The following is a 23,568-nucleotide window of genomic DNA, read 5'->3' as shown; positions in this document are numbered from 1 at the left end:
CGAAATAATGTACATTAAAGTAATTTGCTTAGACGAGCAGATGTCAATAGGAAGATGAAAGTCATAAGATTATGTCAGTAAAATTTGAAAAGGAGTCAACAACGTAGATAAGAGTCACGATACGTTTATCAGAAACACGCATTGTAAGTGACTCACCAAAGTATTCGAACGCTACATATATTATTAAATTGTTCAATATTAATATTTTTTTGAACCACTTTTAGCAGCAATAGTGTGTCTCAATCGACGTTCCACAGTGCAAACCAATGATTTTGTAAAACTACGCTCAACGGAGTTCCATATTTCCATAACTTTATCTTTCAGTACTTGCTTTGAGATCATCTAAATTTTATTTAATCTTTTTCCAATTTCAGCCCATAAATTTTCAATCGGATTTATGTCTGGACTTTGCGATGCAGTAATTAACATGTGCGGTGTGTTATATACGATCCATTCTTTCACAATTCTAGCAGTATGCTTAGGATCGTTATCTTGTTGGAAGTGAAAATCTTCCAATGATCCTAATTTACGGCTACTTTCATTAAGGTCATTTTTTAAAATATTTAAATATTTATCAAGTATTCCATCGATAAATATCAAATGCACCTCCATGCCATGATCGATCCACCTCCGTGTTTCACTGTTTGATGTAAATGTCGAATTTCCAACTTCGAGGAATCAATTTGTGAAAAACTAGAATATTTTTTCACATTTCTGCAGTTTCATAGGCTGCTTCCAAATTTTACTTTTCCCTACTATAAACTTTCTTTCGATATATACAATCACTCATAGCCGTTTCCAACTGTATTTGGTTTTCTCCACATATAATTTTGACCATCCGAGCCAAAAATGTTAAACTTTGACTCGTCCGAAGAAGTGACTTTGTTCCGAAAAGAATTATCTTTATTAATATAGGTTTTTGCAAAAGTCAATCTTTTTTTATGATTTACCGCATTAATATATGGTTTCTTTCGCGGTTCTCTGCCATGAAAGTCATCGTTTCGTAAGATTCGTCGACATAATTCCGGGTGAACTTCTTTATGAAACATATCAGCTACCATACTTGCGAGTTAAGGAGCGGATGTAGTAGGATTTTGTTTTAATTCGCGAACGATAACTTGCTCCTCTTCCAGTCAATTTCTTTGGTCGACCTGATCGAGCTTTGTTTGCAAGTGTTTCCTTATTCTTTGACTTTTGTATGATATAATATATTGTGGACTTACTTCTCTTCACAGTTCCGGTCCTCGTGTAATCGGAATATTATTTCTCTTTCACACTTTTGTTTCATCATAAAAGATGTAACCTAGCAAACAAGAAGTTGGCACCTCGCTGGGGGTAGCCACCCCATGCTATATTTATTTTTATTTATTTTTCTTTATTACCAATGAGATACAACACTTTACCAAATGTCCTTCAGGACAAATTGTAAAAAATAAAACAAAATAAACTAAAAGAAAAAAAAAGAAACTTTTGTTTCAGACTTTTTGGTATTGATTGTAAATACTATTGCGCGCACTTATGTTACTGTTACCGGAACGATATCCTAACGTCAAGTGAACGTACCAATATTTTCCTTTAGCAGTGATGTTTACATTCGGTGCAAAGGAAGATGAAAAACTATCAACAGTGTTACAGCGTTGTGAGACACTCATCATGTTACGAATGTTTCTAATGAATGTGTTATAACTCCCGTCTATATTATTGAATCGTTTTCAAATTTTACTGATGTAAAATTACTTACTTATTAATTGTATGTATACTATACTTGTTATTATACTATACTTTACGTATTAATTGAAATTTGTAAGTGTAAGCGTTCGAATACTTTCGTGAGCCACTGTATGCAATTTAGTTATTATAGTTCGACGTATGTAGAATGACAAGTTTATCAAATTATCATGATAGATTGATCTAATTTTTAAATAAATTCTGTATATGTAAGAAATATACAAAGTACATGCAGTGTGCGAACTAGAAAATATATTTTTGAGACTTTTTAATAACGAAATATATTCCTATCAAAATTCTGTCTTCTCTCTAAGTTGCTACAAAATTCAATTACGATTTAGTTGACACTTTACATCACAGTTCAAATGCAAAAGACATAGAATTCAGAATCGAGGATCGGTCTAATATCATATGCACGCATCGTGCTGTATCACTCACGTCGTCTTGGTTAGAGCATAAAAGGCAGCTTGTGATTTAATGTAAAAGTATTCGACAAACCTTTGGAATAAAAGATCAAAGTGATCTGTCTTCTTCAAAAATTTAAGAAAAATCAATCTCATATAAAATTTATTCGCTTAAGAAGTAATTTATTTATCGATTTATTTATAACTTTGTATTATTTTATTGTTATTTATTATTTTACTTACATTTATTAATTTATTTAGAAACATACATGTGCTTTGTATTTAAAAATTCTGATAATGTATCTTTACATTCTTCAAATAATTTTTATAATATTCTTCTTGTTTGTTACTTAATGCAACATTAATTTTCAGGAAATAGATTTTTATTATTTTTCTGAGTTTGGTTTCAACAAAAGCACATATCACACCGGCTATGCCTCTATTGCATCTTATACTAAAGATTCTCTTTTATTCTTTATTTATTATTATTTATATTTAGAGGTGAATTAAAGGAAAAGAGAATTTAATAAAAAATTCCTATTTTTATATCATGACAATATTAACGTATATTACACAATGTTATGAATACTAAAATACCGTCACGCAATAATTTTTCCACTCTTTAATGTAAACAAATAAAACGAAAAGGTACTGATCCCTTTGAAATTAAATGTTAAACTAAGGTTCACTTGCTTATATTTACATATAAATATTATAGTATACTATACGTATATATACATATTATAATATAGTATACGCACATATACACATTTAATGTATATATTAATGTATATATTACAGATATATATTTAAGAAACTAATAATTTTAATTCGTTGACCTTAACAAGTGATACAAGAATTGGATTATGATGTGTTAGTATTTATAACATTGTATAATATACGTGAATATTGTTATAACATAAGAATGGGAATTTTTAATTAAATTTTAATTATCTGTACATCGAAAGAAACACTAAAACAGTCATGCAGAAACAACTGATAAACTATGGAGCCCAAAATATTAATTTTTAGAATCCTTGTCTGTCTGCTTCTGCGTTTATACTCGCGTCACGTAAAAAGAATTGAACGGATTTTGATGGGATTTCCTGTTACATAGTCTAGTGCCCGGGGAAGAAAATAAGGTATGTTTTATCTCAACCCGTTTTGTAGAAGCTAAAAAGTAGCTTGGCATCCGAGTTGTGTGCATTTCCATGTTTGATAGCGGTCAAGCAACGACGATTGTTGTTTACGTTGTGTTTATTCTAAAATTGAGCTCTATTATAATGTAATATCTTTTACTACGGAAAATATCCTCACTGTTAGTATAGAAAATATGTAGCTATTTTATTCATAAAAATTTACCTGCTTGAAAATTGTTCCGTTTTTTAATAACCCACGCGACCAAGTTATGTGCGAAAGTTAGTAACATGTAAATAATACTTGCGTGTTTATGGCATATAAACATGCATCGACTGGTCATTTGCTCACGTAATCACGTATGTAATCAAAAGAGTTTAATTAAGGCCATCGGGCCTGTAAAGAGAAAATCTACCGTATTTCTTTCTCTTGGAAACCCTAGAAAATACTAGTAAAAATCATAAGCTTATTACCACACTTCTTGGAAACGTACATATATATGCAACATGACATTGTACCCAGAACTGTGTTTAGAATTTCTTTGCAATTGGCATTTGGTCTTCTTCTCTTTAACACAAGAAAGCTTTTTTAAAAAAAAAAGAAAATAGATTTGTAATTCAAAGTTGGTATAATGGTTTGTCATGGTCAACTATGTATGTCTTTAAATTAAAAACAGTAAAGTAAAATTTGTTCTTCATTTTAGGTAAAGAAATAAAAATATTCTATAAAATATGTATTTTTATCACTCTAATAATTATTAACTTATTACAGACTTATATATTTTTTTATTTGTTATTATTACAACTGAACCGTCGAAATTATAATAAACAGTAATACAGCAAATAATGTAATATATTATGGGCGAGAAACAGTTTCTCCGTTGTATCTGTCGAAATTTCTTCGAGGATACTCGAAAAAACGGAAACGCCTTGTACTTCAAATATCCTCTAACTAAACAATGCGGGAGGCAACCACGGTTGAGTTGGAGAGCCAGCAAATTGCAGTGAGAACTACACAGGGAGTGCCATTTCTCAGAAACTTTGAAGGCATTAGTTTTCTTCGTACGCAAACGCATATGCTAGATGATAAACTTATAAACCACCCGGTCATGAAATTTCAGGATTTTTATGGTGTGTAAGGAGCCAAACAGTCATGCTCCTAAGTCAAACCTTAACGAAAAGCCTCTATACGATTAAGAATCGCTTTAGCGAGATCGGACTAAATCGGTTCCTTTTCTGAACTACGATTAACCTTTCAAAATCCTCGAGGCGCTATAAATTCTTCCTTTTATAGTTTGACATTACTTCTTAACTATTTTTAGTCCACGAATTATCAGTATGTCAAAATCGATCAGGTGCACTCAGGTACTGAATGCACGATTATACACCATTATACTCATTTATTCGCAACTCAATAACTATATATATAATGGTGTAATAAGTTTTACTACAATATACTTTGAACGTATCTGTGTTTTCCTATAAATTCTAGTTGAATTATCTCAAAACTAACATTCAAGTCGACAATCCTTTACAAACGTAGTTGAACGCATTCACACGATACAATTTTGAGTCACGTTGACTTCTACTAATTAAGTTATGAAGCCTGTACTAACACTTATTGTATTAACAATCGTTCCTGCATTTCCAATCATTTTTGGTATCAGGTCTGCGCTTTTTCCAATTTCCTAACGGCACTCAGGGCTTTCCTTTTTATTACTTAATTTGTACTTTACAATTTGTCTAGCTGGACATTCGGTAAATTTTTCTAGCTTAAATGTCGGGTTGTCCAACTTTCTAGCGGCTCCTCGATTTCGTATTGAGTTTGTCTGTGTCATCTTTCCTGGTGACTCCCCTATTTCACATCGAGTTCATTCACGAAGTTTTAACTTGCTGCAGCTCCCTAATCTCGAGTCAGGCTCATCGCACCTGCTATTCCATGCCAGAGATTCCTTGACTACGCGTTAGGTTTGTTCTCGCTTAAAATAATTCCAGCGGCTGCCGGATTTCGTATCAGGTTCCTTATGTACCTGCTTTTACATTTACGACCACATTCCACAAAATGACTCTCGCTGCACGTAGTCTCTGTTCATAACGAGCAAAGCACAGTAAGTTTATGTAAGATTTTCTGTAAGTGTGTATGAATCTCACATTTTTGGATAATAGTATACCGATGCAATATATGTAAGCTTATAAAGATATAATAAGTACCGCATATATAGTTCATAAAATAATTTTTATATTAATAAGGTGATTAAGTAAAAATATAATTATATCAAAATAATTTAAATAACATGGAGAATACTCAAATTCTGGTATATTACTTTACCTCTTACAAATAAATATACTTTAATAAATATACCCTCTTAATAAATAAATATATTTGCCAGTAAAGACATTCATGTAACGTATATGCTACAAAGTCAAGCAACACATACTAGCCAATTTTACATAAACCAATTTCTTGATATCATATTACTTTCTTTTTCAGTGAACAACTGAATCCAAAAGCGAGGTCCCTCTTAATAAATAAATATATTTGCCAGTAATGACATTCATGTAACGTATATGTTACAAAGTCAAGCAACACATACTAGCCAATTTTACATAAACCAATTTCTTGATATCATATTACTTTCTTTTCAGTGAATAACTGAATCCAAAAGCGAGGTCCCTCTTAATAAATAAATATATTTGCCAGTAAAGACATCCATGTAACGTATATGCTACAAAGTCAAGCAACACATACTAGCCAATTTCACATAAACCAATTTCTTGATATCATATTACTTTTTTTTCAGTGAACAACTGAATCCAAAAGCGAGGTCCCTCTTAATAAATAAATATATATGCCAGTAAAGACATTCATGTAACGTATATGCTTCAAAGTCAAGCAACGCATACTAGCCAATTTTACATAAATCAATTTCTTGATATCATATTACTTTCTTTTTCAGTGAACAACTGAATCCAAAAGCGAGGTCCTAAAAACAATTCGACATTTATTTCTAATACATACACTCTCACCTATCCATACAAACACGAGCAAACTTAGATATATCATCTTACAGCCTATTATTTTACTCCCTTTTTTTTCCCCATCCTTTAGAGTATTTTGGAGCATAGTAATTATAGCGAAATAATTGTTCAGCAAGTAAAATCTTTTCGGTGAATCGTATTCTCTACGATGAAGCTCAACGCTTGAAAGTTCGTCCATTACCTTCTATCACGGCTGGAGATAGAATAGCCGATTTAGGAACAATTGATAATTGCCAAGTTGTCCAGATAGAATTAACCGGTTGTTGAGCCCTGGAGCGCGTTCGTGTGTGTGGCGTGTGTATGTATACTTTTAAGGAGCCCGCACACGATCGATAGTATTGATAACATTTTCCACTGAAGGAAAAGAAGAAAGCCACAGGTGCAAAACATGAGTTTTATCAGTTTTATTTCCCGTTTTACATAGAAGAACAATTTTAAAATTCAATATGACGTCAACCAATTGTATATCAAAACTATTTTTTCATTTGATTTTTGGATCAAATATCGGTTTTTGTCACTTTCTGTTTAACGAGTATTAGTAACATTACTTTTACAAACTAATACTAATTAAGTTAAGTTAATGTAACAAGTAAACTATTATTTGTTTCTTACTAAACTTATGCAGTTACCGCATATTTTTAACAGACTTATCTTGGAATCTAGTACATTATTCCTTTCTCCAACTTGGTACTTTATGTTAAACTTCTTCTATGTACTTATAGTGCAAATTAAAATACTTTCTTTTAGTCACCAAATGGCACAAATGGTAGTAATGTAATGTAATATACTAATGGTAGTAATGGCACAAATTTTGAATAGTTTAGAAGTTAGAAAAAGTGCATGCTTAGCTATAAAAATTATATAAAATATAATAGATTAGAAATCGGAAACGATATTCACGAATTTATTGGAAAAAAATTGCTTTGAAGAATGCAACTATTTATTCCAATTACTTTAGCATGAACTAAAACACATTTCAATAGCAACGAGTGTTCATTGTGACATGAAAGTTGAAATCCAAATGTTTCTTTAATTAATACTGTGCTGTCAATAATTACTGTTAATAATATTCCAATCACTTATTAGTATTGACGCTTGGATCGCAAAATGTCAAAATTTTCGTTAATTCAATCTCAATATTTCAATATCGCACAGGATATCATGTATGTTAAATACTATAAATGTAAATGTTGAAAAAAGAGGTCTTGATATTGACGTATGTTGTCAAGGACAATCTTGTGAAGGTTTCAATCGTTGCCCGTTATCCCTCAAAAAGTTAATAATAGAAATAATAATATAATAAATATAATATAACAAAATATAATAAATATGTAATAAATAAATATAAATATATAATATAATATTATATTAATATTATTACATATTATTATTAATTTATATAATATAATATATAAATATAAAAATATAATATAACAAATATAATAAAATAATAGAAATATGTTACTACAAATATGTAAATACATTGCATTTTTAGCCGCGTCTATTTTCCAGTTTTCTTCAAACAAACACTGTACGCATTGTTCGTTCGTTCGCAAAAATCTAACTCAACTCAATACCAATTGCACATGAGAGTGAAAGGACTACGATTTTTGGTTGAAAAAGATTTTTGTTAAAAATTCCCTGTTCTTTCGCTTCGCTCACATATGGGATTGGTATTGAGTTGGACTAGATATTGACGAGCCAGTGGAGGGATCGAGCAACGTGTGCGGTGAATAAATTCTGTAGATTTATAAAAGATCCTTTTTCTTAATAATCTTTAAGGAATAACGCGTTTTAACGCGATTATAACCTCTTCTAAAGGTTACTCAGCAAAGAGTCCTTAGCATATGTCAAGGTCAAGGTCATCGGAATTAGATCTCCTCTGCTCACCTTATAAACATATACTAAATATTAATAATAAATAAAGTAATAAATCATCAATTAAATCATTATTGATAACAATATCGATCAAAATTTAGATATTTTGCGATCCAAGCGTCAATACTCATAAGTAACGAGGATATCGTCCATTACAGCGATCGTATACGATTAAAGCTCGATATTTTGTGATATAATTATTATGACAATATTATTGATCATGTATGGACCTCTATAGGTGTCCGTGTGTAACACCTTGAAAAGTCGAACAGACGGAACGATCGTGACAGGGACCTTCGTTTAAGCAACGGGCTCGAGCAACGTGTATGCAAACGCGATTCGATTAACTTAATTACAGGAATCACGAAATCTGTTAGTCCAACGGGGCTCGAGGTCTATTCATGGCAGCTCGAGCAAGCGGTCCTTTGAATATGGTCGATGGAACACGTGGTGTAAAATTCACCGGCTTTCCACTAGCAGGCTTCGGAGGAGGGTGCAGAGCCGACGGAAGCTGCCAGTGGTTACCCAGCAAAGCCTCCAATCGATACAGCTTCCCTTTACGTCCTACGCCCTACGCCCCTTTCGTTTGGGTGTGGTAGTGGTGCTACTATCGGGCTACCTGTTAGATATGCTACGTGTATACATTTTATTTTGTTTGGTCCCTCGACGTTTAGGATGTTTATGGACACGTTTTGCACAATTCGGTTATAATATTACGAAGTGTTGGAAATGTCAGTTTGACAGCCAGTGACATATTGTGAAATTGTACAAGTTATAAGCTATAAACTATTAGTGTTAGTGACTTCTTTCCCATAATTGGTATAATTTTGATACGAAAATACATGACATTTTTTAGAAACAAAATTTCTTGCAACTAATATTATTTTTCAACTTTTATAGATTATAAATTATTGATATCGATAGATTCTTTTACACAGTGGGGACAATTCCGATAATAACGTGAACAAATTTTGTGTAAGTAACTTTTACAAATTACGAATTGTTCGTATTATAAAATTAGAGAAATATAATTGTATCTTATAATCGCGAAATTATATAAAAGAAAAGTCAATGATTTATATTGCTTGTTACTTGCCATAGTAAACTATCGTTCGAGAGAATTTTGACATCGTAAATTTTCTATACCGCAACACGTTCGTTACAATGTACATGTACAGTGTACACGTGTGACGACCTAAGATTAATTTAGATTTAATTTTAAGCCGCACAATATGGTACTGTGCAAAATCGTGAGCCGTCCACGATAGCGATCTTTTAGTAACGACTAATTATATTTTTAGGAGATATTTGCACATGGAGGTAGAATCAAACTGGAATTTTATTATATCGTTAATAGGGATAGAAATTGACGTAAAAGGTTTCTGAAAATATAAAAGTCATACAAGTATAGTATTTACTATAAAATAGATTAAATAAAATAGTGTATTATATACAATGCAATATTGTAAACATTTTTGCAAGAAGAAAAAGGAGTCAAAAATACAACTACATGACATTTGGCGACTTTTGACAGTTATGGTGTATCTTTGTAAAATTTGGAATGGGTAATTTGAATTTTTGCTCTCTTATAAATTTTTTGTTTACTCGTTGGTTAAGTTAATGTATACTAAAGAATAGAAATATTGCTGAAGAGGATATTAAAGTGATCTTAGCACGTAACGATATTAATAAATAATATTATAATAAATGATGCTACTAAATAACAAATAAATAACTAATCACTAATTATATAAAAATTAAAAAATCGAGAAAGGTTCGAACTTAAATTTCTTCAGTTAGTCCTCATACTATAGTTGATCCAAGTGTCAAAAATAATGTTAGTTTCATTGTAATCTTGTTGCAGCAAAATATGTTTATGGGGGTGGAAGCTTCGGATATCTATTTGGTAGATATATCTTACTTTTTGGAATTTTAGCGTAGCTTTGTTCAAGCAAATTCTCAACTTCCAAGGTAATAAATAACAGGCTTATAAATTTATAACATATCGCAAGCAGTTTTAGGAAAGTTTTGTTGAAAATATATTGCCCATTTTTTCTTCTCCTCTCACTTTTTGCTTCACTTTATTATATTATCTCCTTAGCAATGAAAGAGAGCAGTCCCATTGATTTAATGAACTGTGACAAAAATTTCCATATATCCAAAATTACTTTTTCTAGAAAGCGTAGGATTTTTTATAATATACTTTCGTAGATTGCAAAAATCAGAATTCATGGAACTTATGGAATTTTGGAAAAACAAACGCGTGATTTCTTACTAATTTTAGTAACTATTTGAGTTACTTTAGTTTCTTACGTCTCTTGGCTCATTTTTGATTCATCGTTAACAATTTTTGTAAATACGAGAAAAAGGTAAATAAATCATTGATATAAATATGCTGCTTCTCATTCCAATTTCATGATAATAATTTTTCTTGAAATGTCACAAACCTTTTGTTTATTACAAGAGCGATATTGCAATATACAAATTTGAATAGATCACGCAAATTCAGCAGAATGAAATCGTTAAATGCTTCAAATCTCTCTTTATAATGATCGAATTAATCGCATGGCGATATTATGTAACGTATAAATGTACATTACGTAAAGCATCTGCTTGTAAGGTACAATTCTTTTGTATGGAGCGTGAATTAGACGTAAAGAGGAAAGTTTTGTAACTTCATAGGAGATTCGATGAAATATTATTGCAATAAGGTCTAATCTAAATTTTTCCTATAACAATTCAATCGACTGATCGGTTAGGGATCAATGTTGTATTATCGCAACGCGTTTGTTACATTGTCTTTTACATTTTACTTAAAATTTCAAGAAGTTGATCAGTATAGTTTTCGTTATTATTTCTTCGAAGTCCTACAATTTGATTAAATTTGAAGAAATTGAAGTATCTTACAGTACTGCGATAAACTGCTTCTTTCAAATTATACAAACTCTTTTTAACATTTTTTAATTCGATGAAACAATTATTATTATTATTTCTTTCTTTTTATTTATTTTATTTTATTTATTATTTATTATTTATTTCTTATTACTGTTGCATTTACGCAACTTTTACGTATTATTCCATTGCTTGGTCCTCAATGGTCAAATTAATATTTTACCTTATGATCAGCATTTGCAAATGTGCAAGTTAGGTATACTTACGAAACGAATAATCAATCGGTTCGCTATATGACGCACCATTTTTGTCCAACTTCCAAATAAAAAAAAATAAAACTCACTATTATTTTATAACTTTCAATGTTCGACATTGCGGTAGTTAACCACGAATATACACGTTGAAACACGTTAAACACATAAAATTAATTCCGGGCATTGCCATGCGGATTCGTAAAACATACGAAGCAAACCCCACGAAATTCGATTTTCAACGTTTAAAACCAACATTTTGTAAATCTGATTGTCCCGAATTCCCTCGTGTATCACAATCTATCGAATATTCCAGTCCCATCGCGGCACTCGTTCTTCCCCTGTATCAACTACTATGCGACAGTATCCAGCAGAATTTCCACTCGAACACAACGATAACATAATAACATAAAAACGCAGTACACGCTCCTATATATACAGTGACTGTATATAGAAGGTCATTGTATTTATTATAGTATTTACACAGTATTAATCAATCAGATACAAGTACAGCAAGCGTAACAAATTTTGTATCATTTAGTAGTACTTTTATACGTATAATTGCAAACATTTGATACTACGAAAATGTAGGACAGAGGTATGGAATCTGATAAAAAAAGATTTCACTATAAATAACCATTATTGGCATGTACCAATGTACTGGCAATACTTTTTGTAGCCACTGTACATATTTCAATTTTGTACGATCACGTTTCGGCCCGTAATTGCAATTTGACCACGACGCGTTTTACGGGTGTTTCCTGAGCGACATATTTCCATCGGACCAATGAGCACACGTTAGTATGTAAATTCTAGCGATGGATTCAAGTAGATTCAACCACTGGCCGATTAAATGCAGTTCTATAACTATTTCGAAAAAAGGGAACAGTGCTCCCAAGCGAAGCTCACAGGTGAGAAACGCGATAAGTCATATTTTCCCCGGCTTTCGTAGAGAAGCAGTTTGAAAATTCCTTTCCATTTGATTTTGGTGTTAAATATATATTTTTCTCGTGCTTCTTAGGTATTTGAAAAATATTAATAGCATTAGTTACACGCAGATTAATATTAATCAGCTAAACTAATATAATAGTCTTGGGCATCAAATGAAAATCATTCAAAGCTATCAATATTTTTGATATCTTCGCTTGGGAAACTTGAGTGAGTTCTAAGAACAAAATCTATTATTTACTAAGGTGTTGTATAGGGTTTATACGCGTACCTTTCAATAATTTGCGTTTTGCCTTCGTTACAGCTTATATCCTTTCCAATATGCTCCACCTGCATCAAGGTATTACGTTTTCATTACTTTGCGAAACATTCTGTACCTTGTCTTTAAATTTTAATGACGGAACTTCCATATCCGCGTACATGCGTGATTTTACTAGATTTCAGACATTTTCAGTGATATGGTAATAAGACATATTTAATAATTAGAAGAACTAAGGTCGGTTTGCCACTTATCTGACATAGTATACGTGTAGATGCAGACATATGTTTAATTAGAGAAGCGAAATTTCTGCATGTGATCTCAATTCGTTGACCGGAGACCATGTGCAATAGATGAATTATTATAATAATTGTAAACTATTATACTGTACTGTTAAATGATTATTATACTGTAAATTGTTACAAATTGAACACTAGGTAATGAATTTTTATCCTGATTTAAGTTGCACATTGAACTGGTCCTGATTTAAGTTGCACATTGAACTTGATCCTATCAGTAGCAGACTGATGCAGGTGCGTGTGTTAATTACTCTCCAAAGGGTAAAACGCGTTGTAGTACGGTTTCTGAATGACGAACCAGCCGCGCGGAATGAATCGCATTTCATGCAACAATCGGATGAAAGATATTGCTACACAAAGGCTAGGGGTGAATGCATATTTACGGACAAACGACGAAATATTGGCGTATCAGTGAAATCGTCGGTTGCTATCGGATCGATTCGATCACCGATGCATCTTTCAATATTGGCAATTACGCCAGTGCATGGGGATAACGGCCCCCGCATCTAATTTTCTCCTTAAACGATCCCAATGCCGTCACGTCACGTTCCATTACAACGCCATCGGGGGTTTTGAAATTTATAGTGAGAATTTTGTCGAATTGTTTGCGTATATTCGACGAATAAAATTTTTTCATAAATTTCAGTTTGGTTGATCTTTATCGGTGTACTAACATAGCTGATGTTTCTTATGGGAAATAGTGAGATTAATAGGAAATAGTGAATTGAAAATAACCCTTAAATACGTAGTACGTATTGCCATTTAATAACATAAATTATATTTTCTGATGAAATATCAATGCTTACTGTATTGTGTACGTCAATGTATTCATATCGACAGGATGTTATGTATATAAGTTAAATACATTGAAAATAACCCTTGAATACCTAGTACGTATTACCATTTAATAACATAAATTATATTATCTGATGTAGGTATCAATGCTTACTGTATTGTGTACGTCAATGTATTTATATCGACAGGATATGTTATGTATATAAGTTAAATACATTGAAAATAACCCTTAAATACCTAGTACGTATTACCATTTAATAACATAAATTACATTTTTTGATGTAGGTATCAATGCTTACTGTATTGTGTACGTCAATGTATTTATATCGACAGGATGTTATGTATATAAGTTAAATACATTGAAAATAACCCTTAAATACGTAGTAGGTATTACCATTTAATAACATAAATTACATTTTCTGATGAAATATCAATGCTTACTGTATTGTGTACGTCAATGTATTCACATCAACAGGATATGTTATGTATATAAGTTAAATACATTGAAAATAACCCTTAAATACCTAGTACGTATTACCATTTAATAACATAAATTACATTTTTTGATGTAAGTATCAATGCTTACTGTATTGTGTACGTCAATGTATCCACATCGACAGGATATGTTATGTATATAAGCTAAATACATTGAAAATAACCCTTAAATACGTAGTACGTATTACCATTTAATAACATAAATTACATTTTCTGATGTAGGTATCAATGCTTACTGTATTGTGTACGTCAATGTATTTATATCGACAGGATGTTATGTATATAAGTTAAATACATTGAAAATAACCCTTAAATACCTAGTACGTATTACCATTTAATAACATAAATTACATTTTTTGATGTAGGTATCAATGCTTACTGTATTGTGTACGTCAATGTATTCATATCGACAGGATGTTATGTATATAAGTTAAATACATTTAAAATAACCCTTAAATACCTAGTAGGTATTACCATTTAATAACATAAATTATATTTTCTGATGAAATATCAATGCTTACTGTATTGTGTACGTCAATGTATTTATATCGACAGGATGTTATGTATATAAGTTAAATACATTGAAAATAACCCTTGAATACCTAGTAGGTATTACCATTTAATAACATAAATTACATTTTCTGATGTAGGTATCAATGCTTACTGTATTGTGTACGTCAATGTATTCATATCGACAGGATGTTATGTATATAACTTAAATACATTGAAAATAACCCTTGAATACCTAGTACGTATTACCATTTAATAACATAAATTATATTTTCTGATGAAATATCAATGCTTACTGTATTGTGTACGTCAATGTATTTATATCGACAGGATGTTATGTATATAAGTTAAATACATTGAAAATAACCCTTGAATACCTAGTACGTATTAGCATTTAATAACATAAATTACATTTTCTGATGTAGGTATCAATGCTTACTGTATTGTGTACGTCAATGTATTTATATCGACAGGATGTTATGTATATAAGTTAAATACATTGAAAATAACCCTTAAATACCTAGTACGTATTACCATTTAATAACATAAATTACATTTTTTGATGTAGGTATCAATGCTTACTGTATTGTGTACGTCAATGTATTCATATCGATAGGATATAAAATATCAACACGTGTTTATAAATGAATAAACGGTGCGTTCGTTTGAAAATAGATTACTTTAGTTTTATAATTTTTGCATGCTATGAATCAAATATCTTCTTTCATATATGAGTATAGGATATTATTACGTTAATGATATAAATAATTAAACAAGTAACTGGTAAAAGAAATAATTTATTGTATTTTCACAATAATCAGTTTGCAATTTATTTATACATTCTATCTGTATCCATTTGGCGACTAATTCTTTTAAAAATTGCTTTCTCTATGGTTTTGCGTTCTATACGCTGATTTAAAAATGTCTTATTAGATTTGCAAAGGTCGTGCATTTGAAAGTTAGAAAATGACAGATGATAATCAAAAAGAAGGTGGAATAAAATTTTGTCTCGCAAGGTGTCAATCCAGTTTAATTCATTGTATCTGCCAACAAAGTTGATAATTCTAGTTTTAAACTGGATTGACACCTCGCGAGACAAAATTTTATTCCACCTTCTTTTTAATTATCATCTGTCATTCTCTAACTTTCAAATGCACGACCTTTGCAAATCTAATAAGACATTTTTAAATCAGCGTATAGAACGCAAAACCATAGAGAAAGCAATTTTTAAAATTTAGTTCATTGTATCTGCCAACAAAGTTGACAATTCTAGTTTTAAAGATTAACGATTATCAGTAACTCATTGATACTAGATTTGAACAAAACTGGGTTCTTGAAACGATATTGTTCATGAGATAGCCTCATTTGACGTGTTAAAACTACTCATTCTAAGATATTCTTATCTTATGAGAAAGTAATCAAAGAATTTAACTAATTACGTACTAGTTCTAAGTTACTCAAATAAAATAGAATAAAATCTAAAATTATATAGTTAAAATTTCATCTTAAAATAATTTCGAAAACGTATCAGAAAGTCACGATAGTGCTACGTCTCTGTTTACTACTTTTATATTTACTTTCGATCGATTGAAAACGTTTTGCAAAATAATTTCCTAGAATAATTATAATTTTTATCGAATTCAAATATTATTATGATAGAGTTTTCATAGTTCCACATTGGTCATTTCTGCTTAGTTATATTATTTGCATTCAATTATTATGAACAGATTTCGTTTTATAAAAGATTTTTATATATTCAAATATAACGCGCATAACATGCAAAGGTATATAATGTATGGAAAATAAGGCAACCACTATAATATTTAATAAATATGACAGATGTACCAGATATTCATTTAGGTTTCATTCCTTCAGTTATATTTATAAAAATATACATTTTCATCAATATCCAAATTCTATTAATTACATAACATGTATGTATAGTATTCAAGCATGCATAGTATTTCAAGAAATATCCCACTGTTCGGATAATAGAATATTTACACGAGAGAACGTTTGGACAGTGTAATAGGAAGTTCAAATAGTAGCGTACCGCCTACTGCTTATTGTAGATTCACTAATAATAGCCAAATGTAATCACATATAATACAATAGGTACCTTCTGCGAGGTAATAGGTGAGAATAGTGTATTTAACGCGATATTAATTATAAAAACGCGGTAGTGTTATTATTACCATTAGTAACGATCATTTTAACACTACATATAGAAATTAATTGCTTGTATACAAATACATAGAAAACTACTAATGTCATTAAGTTGTCAAGCGTCGATGTAGTTTTTTTAAATTTTGTACACTACGTAGAATATGTTAACACCACCGTATTATCCATTTTTACGAGCAGGTTATAACGAGATTCTTTCTTTAATGACTATACTTATGTGATGTGGAAGCCAAGGTCTGTCTTTGATTTGTAATTAGGGAAACTCGTCTAGAATTCTAAAATGTAAAGATCCTACTTAATTTACTATTACTCGGAATTACGACATTTAAGCAATATGTCATTTTCGATTATTTCTATCAAATTATATCAACGAATTGTTTTTTAAAAATTGTGAGTAGAGACGATGAAAAAATATAATGAATGCTAATTTATTTTAAGATAAGTATTATTTACAGTCAACGTAGGTTTCTTTAACTTGTTGGAAATTAACATATATACTTTAACATAGACTAAACACTAATGGCTACTAATGTACAAATTTTCTCTCTTTCATTTTAATTTATGGAATCGTTTAGTAGATAAAAGGGATGGAATCGGTATCCTCGAGGATATTACATCTGCATAACGCGTTCATGTTTGCGAGAATGGATATCGTTAAATATGACGCTGCAGTAAAAATGGTGCATCATCGTTTCCATAATGAGATTACACACATACTTTCTCATTGTTTGATTTTTAACATCTGAAAAGGATATGTTGAATATGCATCTTTATGCTGTGAAAGTTGAACAAATATCGTAATATTAATTATAATTAATACGACAGAAGGGGAAAATTAATCTATTCTTTCTTGCTATCTATTATAGAATTTATAAGTTTCGTTTAATTTTAGATGGCGATTAAACATCGATATTAAAAAGAATATTTCTTCTAGAAAATGTAAAAGTATGAAAGTGTATTAATTTATATTCACGATAATACAATTTGTTTCTATGTATATCACCTATAAGAATCTCGTTTAATTATCGATCTGATGGAGTGTCTAGACGTCAATTATCGATCTTATCATATTATCAATCTGCTCTTAATTAAAACCAATCGCAATATTTGATTTGAGAATTTCATTCAAATATTAATGGGTTTTAAATCACTGATTGAATTCAGTTAAAATTCTAATACGATACACTCACAGCTTAGGTGTTAGTTATTTAAATATTAATGAAACTTAAAGCACCGATTGAATTTAGTTAACGTTATACAGTATTAGTGTGTATACAGTATAAGTCACAACTTAAAAATAACTCATATTGAATCAATATTCAAATTTTGTATTTTCGTAATTATTTACAAAGCCGATGACTTCACCGATTTCAATAATCTCGGAATATGTTGTCAAGGTCAACATTCTGAACAACTTTTCCCTATACGCGTTACCGTCGCTTGACTTTGCTTTCCGAGATACTCGCAAAAGTTTGCTCCGATAGCAGATAGATGATTTTAATAATCGGATAGTCGCTTTTCTCAACATCATAGCCGAAGCGTTTCTAATTTCGAATAATTACACCATAATATAAAGCTTAGTATGAATTATATTTGACTCATTTCACAGTTGCGTTACCCGCGGCCCCACAGCGCGACCGAATATCTAACTCGAGCCTAATTCATCGATTTTTGATTATCGAAAATAAATGCTGTGAAGCCTCCATCTATGACAGAATGAAGTAATCGTAACATAAATTGAATTGAAGTTTATTGCAAATATCTCGGAAACTAAAACCGAGCGACGTGTATAGGTAACATGTATAGGGAAAAGTTGTTCAGAGCGTTGACTTTGACAATATATTTCAAGGAATTTTGTTGTAATCGGTAGAGCCGTCCGCTTTGTAAATAATTACTTGTAGTTTTTAAATAGATACAAGATTTGTGGTATTTATTTAAAAATTTTCGCTTCAAATACATTAGAACTATTGCAATTATTATAAAGAAGGGAGGGAGGGATGGGGAGAGAAAGAGAGAGTATATTATTATATATAATAGTAATATACTACCATATATTATTATTTGAAGTGATATAGTTATTAGCAATATTAGAACTGGATTCTGCTGTAATATAATTTCATATATTTATGTCAATTTTTATATTTAATTCATATTATTACTAATTTTATTATTGATGCTATTTAATTCTGACATTATAATATAATAGTTTTTTTTTTTTATTTTGGTTATTTTACAATTTGTCCTTATGGACATTTGGTAAAGTGTTATATCTTGTTGGTGAAGAAAAAAAAATAAAAATAAAAAATAAATATAGCATGTGGGCGGTTACCCCCAGCGGGGTGCAAGGTTCGTTTTTTTCTAAGTTATATCTTTTATGAATAATATAATAGTGAGTGATTTTTCCCGTTTTTACATTTTTGCTTTCTTGCATATTATATATAATATTGGTTTTAATTGTAAAGTATCTATACATAAAATGAAATTTGATTCAGAAACTGTTCGTCCCTAAAAAATTCTACTCTTAAGAGAAAAAGCGATAACTTAAATCGGAAAATCAATTCGAATGACATTCATAATTTAAAAGGTATATCTTGAAATAGCAAAAAATATTCATTGGAAATTTTCATACAAATTTATAATAAAATAAAGTGGATTATTTTCAACAAATTTCATTAACATTTTCCATGTTTATTTTCTTAGAATCTTAGAATAAATTCATCGGTAATTCGATGATTCATTAGCATACACAGAAATACCATGCCAAACATTTCGAACGATGCGATAAAAAATGCCAATTTTCACCAAACATTTTCCAATAACCAACCACGGATTATCCTATCGGGCGTTCCATTTTTCAAGCGATTTTGCACTTTGAAGGGCTTCAGATGATCGCGGGTGGCAGAATGCGCTCGACGTATAGCTTCGGCCTGCGTGCCAATTGATTGACGTGATTGTCAAATGCAGTGGCAATGGAAATAAGGTGATTAGTAGTGTGTCATTCAACGTGAATAATTGTGCCGCGATGTACATCGAATGATCATTTGAACTGAACATTAATTAGGTACGTGTTAGGAATGTATAACTAAGCCATTAGGGTTTGTATAACTTTTTATTAACGTTCTTGTTAATAAATTCTTGCTTCACGTGAAATGTCGTGTTCTCAAATGAGATTGTAATCATGGCATTAAAATAATTGTCACGCGATTCTTAACACTTCTCTCAACAATTGATAAGTTTCGTTATTTTTCTATGATATATTTATGTTATTACGAGTGTTGTAAAAATGTGAATAATGTTTATTGAATAATGTACACTGTCTTACACACATGTACATTCTTTTACTGACAATATCAGCGTGCAAATATGCAATATACCTATTTTTATTTTTAAAGAAAATTATTTTACGCGACTATATTCTAACGAATTTGTAATTTTAATATGTTTAATTATAATTCGTAATATTTAGATTCTAATTTTTAACTAGGTTTTATATTATTAATATGATATAATATATTATCATATTACTACACACATACAAACACGCACTCACGCACATAGTAATATTATGTTAATTTATACATATAAAAATATTAAATATTTTAATATTTAGAAATATTAGATTTATAAGCATCAATATTATGCATTGTATAAATACAAGATTTGTACTTATACAATATATATTATACAAGAATACATATAATACATATGAATAATACATATTTACAATAAAAAACATATAAGAATATTAATCTTATATGAATTACAATTTTTCAGACATGGGGTGACACACATTTATTTTTCCTATAAAACTTTGTCAATATATAAGTAAGGAGGAAAAGACACGATATAATATAATTTATATTTATATTTCGAGAACACAATTTTACACTCAATTTTACAACCAATCGTCTAAATATTTGTACCAATTGTAAGTTAATCAGCAGTAAATGACCTTCTATGTTTAAATTATCATAATTCATATAATCATACTACAACCCCCAACTTGTCAATTGTGAATTTACTAATATTGTTAGTTAATAAATTTTTGCACGCGGGGATTTGGGATACATAAATATCATTCGATTTCTCAGAAAAGAAATGACTAAGCATTTTTTTTAAATTAACCTTTTAGTCAAATTAAAAATTGATATTTATTTATTATTCTTTTTCCCTTTTTCTGTGATGTATATACAAAATGTATATTTGAAATGGGATATTATTTGTTTACATTCTGTGATATGTGTTTAGGTACATATTCATCTTTAAGATTAATCGTTTTGTTCTAAATACTAAATTCACAAAATTGTCAATTTAAGAATAAAATGTTGAGTTAGAAAAATTTATCAAATGTCCAGCTGGACAAATTGTAAAGTACAAATTAAATAATAAAAAAAAATTTAAGAATAATATACTAAGTGCTTCTGTTTCATCTCAGATAATTATGTATGTATGAATCTGTTTCCTATATACTAGAACGGTTGTGTCTTGTTCGAAAATCATTTATTTAGGAATTATAAAATAGTAAATTGTTTAGAAATTGTAATTAAGTTATGAAATATGAGATCTCGTTGTTTGTTAATTAGTATCGTACAATGTTTCTCTATTTTGTAGCTTAATACATTTATCTGTTGCAATGTTATGCTGAAATAGTGATACTCCTGCTATTTTATCTAATTAATACGAATGCATTTACAATATTAGTTCGCCTAAATCTAGTCTCTCGATCTCTATTGAAGTTTGTCCTTAATCTCTACTTGCTTTATGTACACACTGTTTTATGTGATTCCACAAATAAAAATCAAGCGCTGTTAAATCCACTATCCCAGGAGGCTAAGCAATTGATTTAAGGTCGAGAGTATTGGCATTTAAGAAAATAGCACACGTTTCTCCTAAAATCAAAAGATTGTATTTTATATTCTCTTCTTATCTTTTTACGCAATATATACCATTTATTTTATTTTGCATATATCATCATATATCATATATCACTTATATACATATAAGTAAAATTTTAGTATATAATATAGTATAGTAGTATATTATATATACTATATATATATATATATATAGTAATATATATATATATATATAGTGCAAAATTGTATTACCTAAGTTCCATGTAAGGATATTACTAACGCTGTTTTCTTTGTTACTTCAACTGACATATTATAAATAAATAATCTTTTCCTAGTTTTCTATAGCCACTGTGCATTTAAAAAACATCGGTACCCTAAATCTTCCGCTGGACCTCAATTACATTTCGCGCTCGAGTTTCTCGGAAATAAATAAATCCTCGTATCCGAGTCAAGGAAATTCGTGTTTACAACAGAATATTACCCCGATTGCTATTTATTACTAAATCTCGTGCTATCGCTTATATATAGGGTGTTCGGTAATTGGCGATGTAACCGAGCAAGGGATGAATGAAAGAGCATAAGTCAAACACGTAGAATAAAATTTTTGTTGTATATGAGATTTCGTTTCCAAAAAAAAAAACGATTTTGAAAATCTGCTCGATAAATGTATAACATGGAGGTGGAAAGAAGTTTGGAGAGACGACACAGAGGCAAGAGAGGTACTGCTCTCATTGTTCACTGTCACGCGATGCTGCATTGTGTTATTTGTACATGTCACGCTTTTGATCAATACGAATGTTTAACTTTACATTTGTGTTGAGTCCGTTAAAAACAACCAATCGGATCCGCATTCCTTACAGAGGATTTCTTGCTTGGACATACTAACTGTATGTTTCAACTCGACCAACTTCTGTTCTTGTTCGTGTTTGCATTTATATGTATGGGCAATATCATTATCTGATTTTTATCATTATTGTTATCATATTTCCTGTCGATTTGTACTATTAGTTTCTTTCTTTTTGTTTAAACCGGATAGATAGTGCTAAATGTGTATTATTTTCGTACAATAATTTTATAATTGGAAACTGTTCAGAGCGTCGACCAGGATATTTCACACACAGTTGTGCTCTTGGAACTGTTATAAATTATTATACAATCTTTATAGCATACTATTTATATCTTATAATATATATAATATATATATATATATTATATATTATATTATATATATTATTATATATTATATATATTACATAATATTATATATTATATTATATATTATATATATATTATATATAATATATATAATTCTTGGACAACAAGAACAGTCGTCACTTTTAGTTCTTCCATGCTCCTGCTATCTTTAAAATACGCTTTTGGTTTAATAAAACATTATAAACAAAAGTAAAATTAAATATAGAATCAGTAGGCAGGCGTACGGTGTACCGAGTAGATTTTGAAAATCGTTTTTCTCGTATGTAGAAATGTTGTTTTACATTTTCAACTCTTCTTCATGAGGAACCATTCTCGATTTGTAGCTTCGATTACCGGACATCGTGTACAATTATACTTCTGTGCTGCATAACACGATGATAACTGTACTCTCATTGATAGCACAAAATATCTATGGCGAACAAATATCTGGAAGAGCTAACAGTGATTTTTCTTTTCACGTAGCTTCTACCTGTGGCTTCTGCCGATATTCGTTGTCTTTTTCCCTCCCCTGAGAGCGCTGTTCCGAGTTTAAGGCCGGCGGTACATTGTGAAAGGTTAACGCGATTTACGAGCGTAACACTTACAGAATTTTAACATGGTTCCCCACGAGACACCCAATCACCGGGCACTTTTTCGCCATCCCGACCAACCAAACGAGATTAACTGACAATCAGAGCAA

At 30.3% G+C, this 23,568-nt stretch overlaps 1 protein-coding gene across 5 annotated transcripts in view; it reads left to right on the top strand.

Moving 5' to 3' along the window:
- The window catches only part of LOC132904609 (adenosine receptor A1-like), a 305,875-nt gene that overhangs the window by 48,964 nt on the left and 233,343 nt on the right, over positions 1 to 23,568 (top strand). Inside the window, exon 1 of one of the 5 annotated variants that reach the window (XM_060955268.1) lies at positions 15,206 to 15,289. The exons of the other annotated variants lie outside the window; for them this stretch is intronic. The gene's annotated coding sequence lies outside the window, so the exon portion shown is untranslated. Of the gene's footprint in view, positions 1 to 15,205; positions 15,290 to 23,568 lie in introns of those variants that run through there. 5 annotated transcript variants of the gene reach the window in all.

This window comes from Bombus pascuorum, chromosome 2 (assembly GCF_905332965.1).
Source record: "Bombus pascuorum chromosome 2, iyBomPasc1.1, whole genome shotgun sequence".
Lineage (NCBI taxonomy): Eukaryota > Metazoa > Arthropoda > Insecta > Hymenoptera > Apidae > Bombus > Bombus pascuorum.
The sequence above is the reverse complement of the archived record's forward strand: the minus strand, read 5'-3'. Positions and strand labels throughout refer to the sequence as shown.